The sequence below is a fragment of the Kogia breviceps genome, chromosome 19 (assembly GCF_026419965.1).
Source record: "Kogia breviceps isolate mKogBre1 chromosome 19, mKogBre1 haplotype 1, whole genome shotgun sequence".
In the NCBI taxonomy this organism is placed as follows: domain Eukaryota; kingdom Metazoa; phylum Chordata; class Mammalia; order Artiodactyla; family Physeteridae; genus Kogia; species Kogia breviceps.
In genome coordinates this window covers 34,721,570-34,733,870 of record NC_081328.1, presented here as the reverse complement: position 1 = coordinate 34,733,870, position 12,301 = coordinate 34,721,570, and the positions used below count along the sequence as shown (strand labels likewise).

General features: G+C 40.2%; 1 protein-coding gene across 12 annotated transcripts in view; it reads right to left on the bottom strand.

Annotated features, from left to right (window-relative positions):
• SPOP (speckle type BTB/POZ protein) overlaps positions 1-10,945 on the bottom strand; it is a 65,833-nt gene extending 54,888 nt beyond the window's left edge. For 3 of the 12 annotated variants that reach the window (XM_067021843.1, XM_067021840.1, XM_067021844.1), the window contains exons 1-2: positions 10,641-10,821; positions 8,882-8,998 (exon numbers count right to left, since the gene is read on the bottom strand). The gene's annotated coding sequence lies outside the window, so the exon portion shown is untranslated. Of the gene's footprint in view, positions 1-8,881; positions 8,999-10,640 lie in introns of all 12 variants that reach the window. The other 9 variants (XM_059046368.2, XM_059046371.2, XM_067021846.1 and 6 more) reach the window with 8 other exon arrangements.
• Between the last annotated feature and the right edge of the window lie 1,356 nt (positions 10,946-12,301).

Here is a 12,301-nt window from a genome sequence, read left to right as displayed (position 1 = left end):
TAGTGAGCTAAACTAACTGCTTTTTTCATAGAACACTACTTTTACTTGGAACAAAGGGCAAACTGTGGTTATTCAGACATGAATATTTAGCAGGCATTTTCTTGAAAATGAAGTGATTCTGTCCCTTCAAGGAAAACAACTGATAGTATTTGTTGCCAATGATAAAGTCCAAGCTTTCAATCAAATATTAAAATTTTGGAAATACTGTAGCTGCTTAATAGATGCCCAATACTTACAAATTTTTCTGATAAGAAGAATAGTGATATTAGCTAATGTGGGTTTTTTGGTATTATATTATGAAACGTGTCATTTGGAAGATCTGCTTAACTCAATGAACCAACATTTCCTAAACAACCAATGCATGATATTATAAAATCATGTATCATGATATTATAAAATTCATGCAAATGAATTTTAATGTAACAGTAACATCGATATGATTTCAGATTCCACACTTCAACCTAACTTATGAAGAAACTACCAATTATCAAGTTTTGGTGTAGTATCAGAGAATAATATGCACAATTGTCTGAAAATACTCCTCCCTTTTCCAACTACAAGTCCTTTAAGGCCATATTTTCTTCATATATTTCAATCAAAACAATTTATCACATCAGATTGAATACAGAAGCAGATATGAGATTCTAGCTGTCTTCTATTAAGCTGGATATTTAAGAGATTTGCAAAAATCTAAAAATGTCACTCTTTTAATTTTTTATTATTTTTCATAAAAATATATTATTTGTGTTAATATGATAGCTTTTTAAGTAATTAATATTTTTTTAATGTTTTTTGTTTTAATTTCTAATTTAGTATCAATAGATATAAACCACATAAAAGCTCAATAATTTTTAAGAGTGTAAAGAGGGACTTCCCTGGCGGTCTAGTGGTAAAGAAGCTGCCTTCCAATGCAGGGGACACAGGTTCGATCCCTGTTCAGGGAACTAAGATTCCACATGCTGCGGGGCAACTAAGCCCGCACACCTCAACTAGAGAAAGCCTGCTCACCACAACTAGAGAGAAGTCTGCGTGCCACAACGAAAAGATGCCACAGTGAAGATCCCGCGTGCTGCAACTAAGACCTGACACAGCCAAATATAAAATATAATAAATAAATAAAACAAATATATATATATTTTTTTTAAGTGTAAAGAGTTCTGAGACCAGAAAGTTTTGAGAACCACTGCTTAAGAGAATTTGCCTCTGATTCCAGCCCCAAATTTCTTTTTGTATCCTCAACCAGAGTTGAACCTGGGGCAGATATCTGGCCCAGGGGAAATCAAGCCTTAGACTGACCAAATCAGATATTGCTCAGGAATCTGAACTAAGCTTCATGGATACTGAGGTCTGTTTATGGTGGAACGCTAGAGTCCATTAACTCTAACTGCTGAAGTATTGTACTTGGAAGTGTCTTGGTGCCAGCCCTTTCTGAAGCCTTGTTGTTCAGCTTTTCCTTGGATTCGACGACAGCTATTTCCTTCTAATAAATCTTTTATACGAGCTATTTTAAATAGGCTTCTTTTCCTTATGATCAAGAAAGCCTTAACACCATAGAACCTCAATGCCGTTACCAAAAGTGTTTCATCTGGTGTCCTTGTATGAAACAACAAATTATAACAAGATTCTCCTCCATCTGAAGATCATATTTCTATATATATATATAAAAATATCACTCCAACAAAACTAAAAATTGAATGGAAATTATCGGCTCATTCAGAATAAGAGACAAACTTAACGACCAGCTGCTGGATAAGGGAGGCTTGATTTTTTCTGTTTTGGAGAAGGCCATTATATCATGTCAATACAATTTAGACAGCAAATGGCTTCACTGAAATACACCAATCTGACAGGGTTTTTCAGAGAGGTTGATGAACAGAAAAAGAACAAGGTAGTGAGACCTGCCCTACCAGATATGAACAACTATTATAAAGCTATGATAATTAAGGCAGTGTAGTACCAGCACAAGATATGCCAACAGATCAATGGTACAGAATATAGAGAACACAGACACAAATCCTCATATGTTTGGAAACATGTAGGTGGTATTTAAAGTTGTAGGGGTTAAATATGACTATTCAATAAATGATGGTGGCGTATCAGGTTATCCTATGGAAAGGAAATTAAATCCCTACTTTGGGTTATCCTTATGAAAATAATTAGATCCCTACTTAACACCAAGCATCAAAATAAATTCTAGGTGGATTAGAAACCTAAATGTGAAAAACATAACTTTAAAACTTGTAGAAGAAAATACAGGATGTAACTATTACCTCACAAGAAACATACACCATAAAGGAAATAAAAATCCTACTTTAAAGTTTAAACTTAGTTTCAATAAAAGATAAAGTTAAAAAACAAATTAAAATATACCCATTATGGATGGCTATTATTTTTCTTAAAAAGCAGAAAATAACAAGTGTTGCCAAGGATGTAGAGAAACTGGAACCCTTGTGCACTATTGGTAAGAATGTAAGATGGTGCAGCCAGTACATTAAACTGTATGGAGGTTCCTTAAAAAAAGTAAAAATAGAATTAACATATAATTCAGCAACTCCACTCATGGGTATATACCCAAAAGAATTGAAATCAGGGTCTCAAAGAGATATTTGCCCGCCTATGTTCAGAGCAGCATTATTCACAACAGCAAAAGGTGGAAGCAACCCAAGGGTCCATTGGTGGATGAATGGATAAACAAAATGTAATTACATACATACAAAGAAGTATTATTCAGCCTTGGAAAGGAAGGAAATTCTGACACATGCTAAAATATGGATGAACCTCATGGACATCATGCTAAGTGAAATAAGCCAGATAGAAAAGGACAAATACTGCATGATTCCGCTCTTATGAAGTATCTAAAGTAGTCAAAATCATAGAAACAGAAAGTAGTACCTGTTTCTGAATACCAAGAAAAGGATTATGTAAATCTCAAATTAAGGAGATGAATGATTACATATATATCTATTTTTCTTTCAAAAAAATAGATTGATAGGAGGAATTAGAGGTCTTCAGAGAACTACTGTAAGCCCTTCTTTGACGTAGCTGGTGCTACAGCCTGAAGATTTACGCCAACAGCTTCTTAGACAGAAACAGTCAAGAATAAAGGTCTCTGGGACTTCCCTGGTGGTCCAGTGGTTAAGTCTCTGTGCTTCCACTGCAGGGGGTGTGGGTTTGATCCCTGGTCAGGGAATTAAGATCCCGCATGCTGTGCGACGTGGCCAAAAAATAAAAAACTTTTTAAAAGAGTTGTTGGGACTTCCCTGGTGGCGCAGTGGTTAAGAATCCGCCTGCCAATGCAGGGGACACAGGTTCGAGCTCTGGTCTTGGAAGATTCCACATGCTGCGGAGCAGCTAAGCCCATGCGCCACAACTACTGAGCCTGCGCTCTAGAGTCCACGAGCCACAAGTGCCGAGCCCACATGCCACAACAACTGAAGCCCACACACCTATAGCCCGTGCTCTGCAGCAAGAGAAGACACTGCAATGAGAAGCCTGTACACTGCAACGAAGAGTAGCCCCCACTCGCCGCAACTAGAGAAAGCCCGCGCGCAGCAACGAAGACCCAATGCAGCCAAAAATAAATAAATAAATAAAATAATTTTTTTTAAGTGTTAAAAATAAAAAAAGAATAAAGGTCTTCACGGTCAAGCAACAGTTACTGTCCGAATGTAAAATTCCCATTCTGTGGTCTGCATCCAGCTCTCCCAAAGCAGCATGACCAACTCTGCCACGCAGAGCAACTAAACAACTCCTGCCAATTCTATTAAAACATGCCCATAGTTGTAAGCAAGGCCCAAGTGTTCCCTAAAGAGGCTAAACTTCAGAATCTTTTTTCCTATAATGGGAGCTTGTCAAAAACAAAAGTAAACGAAGCTACTGGATCTTAGTAGCAAATGTATCAGCATAGCCTTTCAGAGTGATTCACCATGACTGAAAACAAACACAAGAAACAGGTGTGCTTCCCTGAATACACAACCAGAATTTAATATGGAGGCAGTATTGTTATAAAACTAGGCTAAGAATAACCTTATAAAATCTGAAAGTAAATATGACAAGATGGTAAAAAGAAAAATGAAATTCGGATAAATATCAGAATACTGTTATTGTCAGGCTTTGAATAACTTGAAATCAGTTAAGTTACTCAAAATACCACTAAACGGTAAGAATCTTATAAATCACTTGCTGCTAAGGCAGGAATTAGTTTAGCCCCTAAAACAGTTTTAGAATGTAGTTCCACTGTATCTTTCATTTATATTATCCTTCATTAGTGTGATGGATTTTCAGAAAACACTGTGGATGCATCAACATTTCTGAGTCCATAGTACACGATAAAAATCCACAGGATCCAGCACTGTTCCACACCCTGTGTTAAGACAGCTAGATATCAGAGTTCATGGCCTATCTGAAAATTTTCCCTAATTAAGAAAAATGTCTCTTTTTTATGATGAAATCTAGTGATAATGAAAAAAACATGCTATTACAGCATAATCTTACATAACAGTCCAACTGCGTTGGAGAAATGTGTGTAATTGAGGAAAAGGGAGGAAAGACAAACACATACTTGTACATATATACATATACACACAAAGATTTATAACAATCAAAACCCCATATCCCCAAGATACTATACACAAATTATCAGTTTCTAACTATATACAAATTATCAGTTTCTAAATTTCATCCTGTGTACCTTTCAATCTCAGAAAAAAAGCAAGGTTGCTCATGAGAGAAGAAACCCCCCAGTCTCCCCTATAGCTAACCTTATATTAACGATGTCGGGGTGGAAAGCAATGCTCTCTTCAGAGATACTACCTGTCTTTCACAAAGACTATTCAAGATAAGAAATCTGTGAGGTCTCAGATTCAGAATCCAGCAATGCCAGTGGCACAGAAGTGAGTCAAACACTAGGTGCATTGTGTTAAAAGAAAGGCACCTTTAGTTTTTAGAATTTGGTGCCAGAAACTCCCTAGGGAGATGAACAGCATAATTTATTAAAAGGGAATAAAATGTAACTTATGTATATATAAATGTACAGAGGTGAGGTGAGGGGACATTTGAGACAAGAAAACTACAAAGTGATCCGGGGACTTCTTTTACTAGAAGCATTCATACACCAAGCTTAAGGATTCCCATAGGTCAAATATGGGACATTTTGAGTATCAAAAAAAAAGCTATAATTATTGGTAAAACATGGACTAAATTAAAATCCACAAGTTTATAATGATACTAAAACCAAGAGAGCAAGAAAAAGAAACAATTCATTTGCTATCATTAAAGGTATACCAACTCCTTACTCAGAAAATTGCTAAAGGGAAAATTAAGAATTTACCTGAACTTTGGGGAAGAAATTATAATTTACTCCTAATTGATGAGGGAAATCTTTACAGAAGATGGAAGGCAAAGGAATGGCAGAATTAGAAAATTACCATTGTGTAATAACCAAAGAAATAACTGATTCAGGCAAGGATCGTCATCAGAAGGTGAAAGGTTGCTGGAGAAGTAAAATAGTATCATGCCAAAGTGTCACCACTCTACAGATTAGTTGCTAATCACAAAGGGGAAAAAAGTCTTCACAGTGGAGAGACCTGGTATTTATGATCTTGAACAAATTCATCACCATTAACAGTCAGACATTATGACATGATGTTTCTCTTACTGTGATGTGATACGAGGTACATAGCATCACCTATGAAGTATTATTACCAAAAATGTTTAACCTGAATCTAACCAAGACTTCATTGCCAGTTTGTAGGAAATACAGAGATAAAGGAACAAATTAAATGAAACTGTGAGGAAACACTCAGGAAATTCCAGAAGTGATATGTTATATAAGACAGATGGCCTGGTCTCTTCAAAAAGGCAATACTGCATGGCTCCTAAATAAAGGGTTCTAGATTGAGAAAGAGACTAAAGAGGGGACTTCCCTGGTGGTCCAGTGGTTAAGACTTCACCTTCCAATGCAAGGGGTGCGGGTTCGATCCCTGGTTGGGGAGCTAAGATCCCACATGTCTCGTGACCAAAAAAACCAAAACATAAAAAAACCCAGAAGGGGGCTTCCCTGGTGGTGCAGTGGTTAAGAATCAGCCTGCCAATGCAGGGGACACAGGTTCGAGCCCTGGTCCAGGAAGATCCCACATTCCGTGGAGCAACTAAGCCCGTGCGCCACAACTACTGAGCCTGCACTCTAGAGCCAGTGCTCTGCAACAAGGGAAGCCACAACAGTGAGAAGCCCACACACCACAACAGAGTGCCCCCAGCTTGCCTCAACTAGAGAAAGCCCATAAGCAGCAACAAAGACCCAACACAGCCAAAAATAAAAACAAATTAATAAATAAATTTATTTTAAAAAAACAGAAGCAATATTGTGACAAATTCAATAAAGATTTTTTAAAAAAGAGAGACTAAAGAGGCATGTTTGGAGAAAAAAATGCCAATAGCTAACAAGTGTTGTATTGGAGACAACTGGGAAAATCTGAACATGAACTGGATATTAGATGGTATTAGGAAAGTATTGTTAATTGCCTCAGCTGTGACAATGTAAGAACAATTAACTAAAACAATGTATTTTAAAAAGATGCATCTAAAGTAAAGTATTAAAGTATTAAGGTGTCGTGATATCTACAATATAAAGATTTATATATTATATGTAAAGACACATGCACATACATAGATAAAGCAAATACAGAAAACATGAAAAATTGTTGAATCTATGGGATAATTGGCATAAAGGTGATAACGGTACTGTTTTTTCAATTTTTCTGTATGTTTAAAATGTTTCACCTAAGCAGCTGTTAAAGGGGGGGGGTGCTCAAAATGTACTTCCTCCCGGAGGGGCTTCCAAATGACCTCGCCTCTAAATCGAATCACTTCTTTACAAAGTCCTCTCAGCATGTAACACAGTATATTTCTGTTCCTGTTCTGTTTTCTAATTGTTCTCTTATAATTTGATATATTCAGATTTGGTTTTCCAATAAAATTGTAAGCTCCTTCCAGCACAGACATCTTTTAATTATTTTCTATTTTCTCACAGCTCATAGTGAAGCACACATTCTGCAATTAGCAGACTTTTTTAAAGTACCAGTAGCGAACCGGTTTTCAAGGCAGAAACAGAGACAGATGTAGAGAATAAACGTCTGGACACCAAGTGAGGGGGTTGGGGGTGGGATGAACTGGGAGATCGGGATTGACATATATACGCTAATATGTATAAAATAGATAACTAATGAGAACCTGCTGTATAGCACAGGGAACTCCACTTCACTGTACAGTAGAAACTAACACAACACTGTAAAACAACTATACCCCATTAAAAAAAAAAAGCAAATAAAATAAAAATTTTTTAAAATAAAAGTACCAGTAGCAGTATTCTGTGCAGGCACTCAGAAAAGCACCTAACTAACTGGGTTAGCTTTTCAATTCCTCAACAGAATGGCAGTTCACTCGTATAAACAATTTTGAGTCACTGCTATCAAAGAGATCATCAAACATCACTTATGGGCTTATAGAATTTCACATAGAGAAACTAGCAGCAAGAGTTAAAGGGAGAAATTAGAATATAAGTTCTACATGTCTTCCTAGCATTGTTAACGGATTTCCCGTGTTACCCAGGCATACAACTTTATTCTCATGACATTATTCTTCAGTCCAACAATGTCTATCACCACCACCCCCATCTGCAAAACAGTGACAGTATTTATCCACAACTCCTGGGTGTAATGAATCTTAACAAGCTACATAATGAACTTTTAAAACTTAGATAAAAGAGTGCACAGACTTTTTTTTATTTCTTTTTTTGGCAGCGCCGCGCAGCATGCAGGATCTTAGTTCCCTGACCAGGGATCAAACTCATACCCACTGCAGTGGAAGTGTGGATTCTCAACCACTGGGCCACCAGGGAAGTCCCCTGCACAAAGATTTTTAAAATTTGATAATACAGTGTTGGTGAGAAAAGAGTCAGACTCATACACTGCTGGCAGGAATATATATACAACCTCCATGGGAAGCAATTTGGCGATATCTAACATTAAAAATGCATATATCCTTCCACTAGGAGTTTATCCAACAGACACCCATGTACATAAAAAGTACATACAAGGAGTTAATTGTAGCACTGAAAACAACCTAAGTATCCAATAAGAACTGGCTGAATGACGGTACATCTATACAGTGGAATATCTGCCATCTTTCAAAAAGGGAGAGGTACTCTATGCACTTTGCTAAATGACAGCCAAGATATACTAAGTAAAAAAAGCCAAGTGCAGAATAGTGGGTATAGTATCTTACCATTTGTATAAACAACAAATAAAAACAAAATACCAATGAATACATAGTTGTATATGCTTATAAAAGCATTATCTCTTGAAAGGTAAACAAGATACAGGTAACAACAGTTTCCTTTGAGGGAGGTAACTAGAAGGATGAAAGGAGGACAGGAGAAGAAAGATTCTTCCCTCTCTCTGTGTAGCGTTTGAGTTTTGTTTCATATGTATGTACATGTGTTACCTATTTTAAAGAGTTATTTTTTTAAACATGGCTCTGCACCAATTCGAATTATTTAATTAATACTTATCTTAACCTAAAAGCATCTCATGTCTTCATACCATGAAAATTTTACATGAGACTTCAGTAAATTCAACCAGATAAAAACACAGCATCCTACAGGACAGAAGCCTACTGAGAAGAGAAGTGGACATTTATTACCTCCATAGCTTTACTTCAAGATTTTACCAGACTACCTGATGGAAGTCTGGACATAGGCAACATTAAACATCTCCAAGCACCAAACTAACCACTGTGAAGAGCTCTAGAAGGAGAAGTCCCAAAGTACCAAATGGACACCAACCACTCCCAGCCTAAGTGTGAAGCTGTCACAATAACTTACACTCCTCAGTCTTCACACAAGGAAAAAAAAGATGAGTCTCCAGCTCTTTCCCAGCGCACAAGAAGATATATGCCCTCCAAATTCCTGTGCTTCCTCTGTGTCCTCTCTTGGCTCCAGCTGTAACCATGGCAACAGAAAACAGCACAAAAGACAGCTGAACCATGAGAAGGCCAGAGTTAAATGGGGAAGTGAAAAAAATATATATATACTTTAAGGCCCAAGAACATAAGGTCCTAGAGTTAAGAATGGCAGCAAAAAAAAAAAAAAAAAAAAGCCTTGAGAGGTCAATACCAAAGAAAGAACACACAAAGGAAAGAGAAGAGAAAATAAGGCTCACTAATAATATGTCCCATTCCTAAGTTATCCAGATAGGAGCCAAGGTTGGCAAAGACAAATGAAAAACACAGAAAATGTGCACACACACACACCCCAACAATTTAGTTATTTATTTCAATGCTATTCAGCAAACCTTTTGCTTGTAACAGCTTATTAACTCCTCACTCTGTTGTGATGGCAGAGGTAAGAAGCAGCAAGTATCCAAAGCAGTGGCAACACAGGAAGGAGCAAATTAAGAGACCAGGTATAATCTGCCAACTGAAAACCCAGGTTCTAGGTCACTGAAATATTATTGTACCTTAAAGTTAATTTTTTTAAATTGCTCTTTGTTATTTGCAAATGTGAAAGAAACACCACTCTTGTTACTTAAAACTAAAACGTCCACTGGGTAATTTATTGTCCACCAGTAGTTTCAGATTGCTTTTGTTTTCATGTGCTGTTCAGAGCATCAATAATGTACAGCTAAAACGAAAGCGCTAAGGAAGATCTTTTACCAAAAAAGAGGCAAATAGGTCACACAAAGTAGGAGGGCTGGAGATGAGAGAACCCTGACGTCTTGATTTACAATTACTACTCTAAGCCTTATACCCTTCGCTCTTTATCTAGTTCTGTGAGAATAATAAATAATTTTACTAAACGAAAACTCCCCTTACTTTCTTTTTTATGACCCTAGTCCTCCTTAGAAAGGCTACCAAAATCCCCTGCCAGAATAATTGAATGGGTTGGGGCACCTACTCCTAAATTTAGGGGAAGTTTGCATTAAAGATACAACATGACGATGGGAGTATCCGAGGAAAGAAAAATAATGCTAGAACTAGAAGTTGCAGTGACAGTTTCAAAAGAAGGGTCAGCGTGGGGCGTGTTGGCTCTGGAAGGCGTTTGTAGCCTGGGAGTCTCTAGGACAACACAAGATGCGAACGGTGCTTTGTCATAAACTCCTTCAAATAATTTAAATTCTCCCTTTTGGATAAAAGCAACAGGCTCACTATCTGGCACCAAGTCTAGCCCACTGCCCGGGAAGAAGGCATGCGCGTGGTCAAGGGTCTCTTTATCCCGCAGGTCCCTGCAACACAGCGATGCGCATGCGCCCCGAGGGCAGCAACCAAGCACCCCCGGCTCGTTCACACTCGCGCATGCGCAGTCACCCATCTCGCCGCAGGCGACAGCTCACTATTTGGCAAGGGGGATGGGGCTGGGAAAATTATGGGGGGGCCGAAGGCGGGGGCGCGTTTACGGTTGATTAGGCTCTGGCATTCGCGGGCCACGTAACCCGGCATGTGGGAAATGGGGCAGAGAAGAGTTATGTGCGGCGGGGGGGGGTGGGGGGGGGCGGGAGTGGGGGGGTCAGTCACCCCTTAAGGGAGACGCCCCCCCACACTCCGACAGGACAACCCTCTTCCTCGACTCTCCTCCCCCCACTCACCTGAGAGCGGCGGCGACAGCTGCTGGTCCCCGTCCCCCTGCACTCGCCTCATACTGTCCGCAACATCCGGGACCTGCGGAACCGCCGATACACAAATACACACACACTCGGAGCGCGCACACTCACACACACACACACACACCGAAACACACCAGCCGGGGCGTCATGGCGTCAGCACGTCGACGCAGCGAGCGCGTACCCGCCGGGCCCCACCCCGCGCGGCCTCCGCCCCCTCTACTCCCCTCCCCTCCCCTCTCTGGGTTCTCATGCCCCTCCTCCCTCTGCTTCAAGACTCCGCCTACCTTCCCTAGTGCGCATGCGTCCAGATTCTCACCAGGGCCCGAGGATTTGAGGGGAAGGAGGGGCCTGAGAAGAAAGAGGCGGGAACTAGGAGGGGGTCGCGTGCAGGGCGCGGCAGGCTTCGCGGAGGTGCGAGGACCAAATAGAGGCACACCAAGAGTGGGAGTGGGGCGGCCGTAACAATAAAGGCATTTAACAACAGCAACTTATACCAGCAAGCAGGGTGTGGATTACTAACGACTTTACCTCATTTTTTTTCTAACCAACTGTCAGTAAAATATTTTTTAGACTTTATGATGATGTTAGAGACTCTTTTAAGTAACATAAAACTGAGCATTTGGAAACAGAAAGGAGAAGGACCGTTCTTTTGAGGGAAGGCAGGCATATAGGTGGCTTAACTGAAAGGAAGCTGATTCAGTGACAATTTATTGTCTTGGACACATGCGTCCCCAGCTGGTCTCACATCCTAGCTCCCCAAGGGCTATCGTTGATTCCTGAGTTGAGTAAAAGAAAAAAATCTCAGGGATTTCCCTGGTGGTCCAGTGGTTAAGACTCCATGCTTCCACTGCAAGGGACATGGGTTCAATCCCTGGTCAGGGAACTAAGATCCCGCATGCCGTGCAGTGCGGCCAAAAAAAGAGAAAGTCTCAGAGCATCTTGACCCTGGGAGAAAAAAGTCATCTCCACGTTATTACATTAGAGTAATAATGTCAGTGATGGGATATTTGTTATTGTTACAATTCTTTCCTTTAGCTTCAACTTTAAAAAATTATTCTTGGGCTTCCCTGGTGGTGCAGTGGTTGAGGGTCCGCCTGCCGATGCAGGGGACGCGGGTTCGTGCCCCGGTCCGGGAAGATCCCACATGCCGCGGAACAGCTGGGCCCGTGAGCCATGGCCGCTGAGACCGCGCGTCTGGAGCCTGTGCTCCGCAACGGGAGAGGCCACAACAGTGAGAGGCCCGTGTACCGCAAAAAAAAAAAAAAAAAAAAAAAAAAAAAAAAAAATTCTTACTGAATCAAGCCAAATAATCTGGAACAGGCGTTGTCTCTTTTCCATACTGAGATTGTATCATTATGTAGACACGCACACAAATGCACGAGAAGGCATTGTATCCAAAAGAGCAACCAGATGAATCTATGGGTCGTGGGGTGACAAGGTGTGAGCCCTGCCTTGGGGATAGCTACCGGAAGCTCTGCTTCTGTGGGACTGTCTCCTGCCACATGCATCCTGGCTCCGAGTGGCTGGTGAGTCTGTTCAGCAGGGAAAGCTGGGAGCCCATGAGCAAAGCCACAGGGGAGGCTGTGACAGTGCCAGGCTGCCTTCCACTTTCAAATACGCAAGCACACCCTAAATCCCACAGC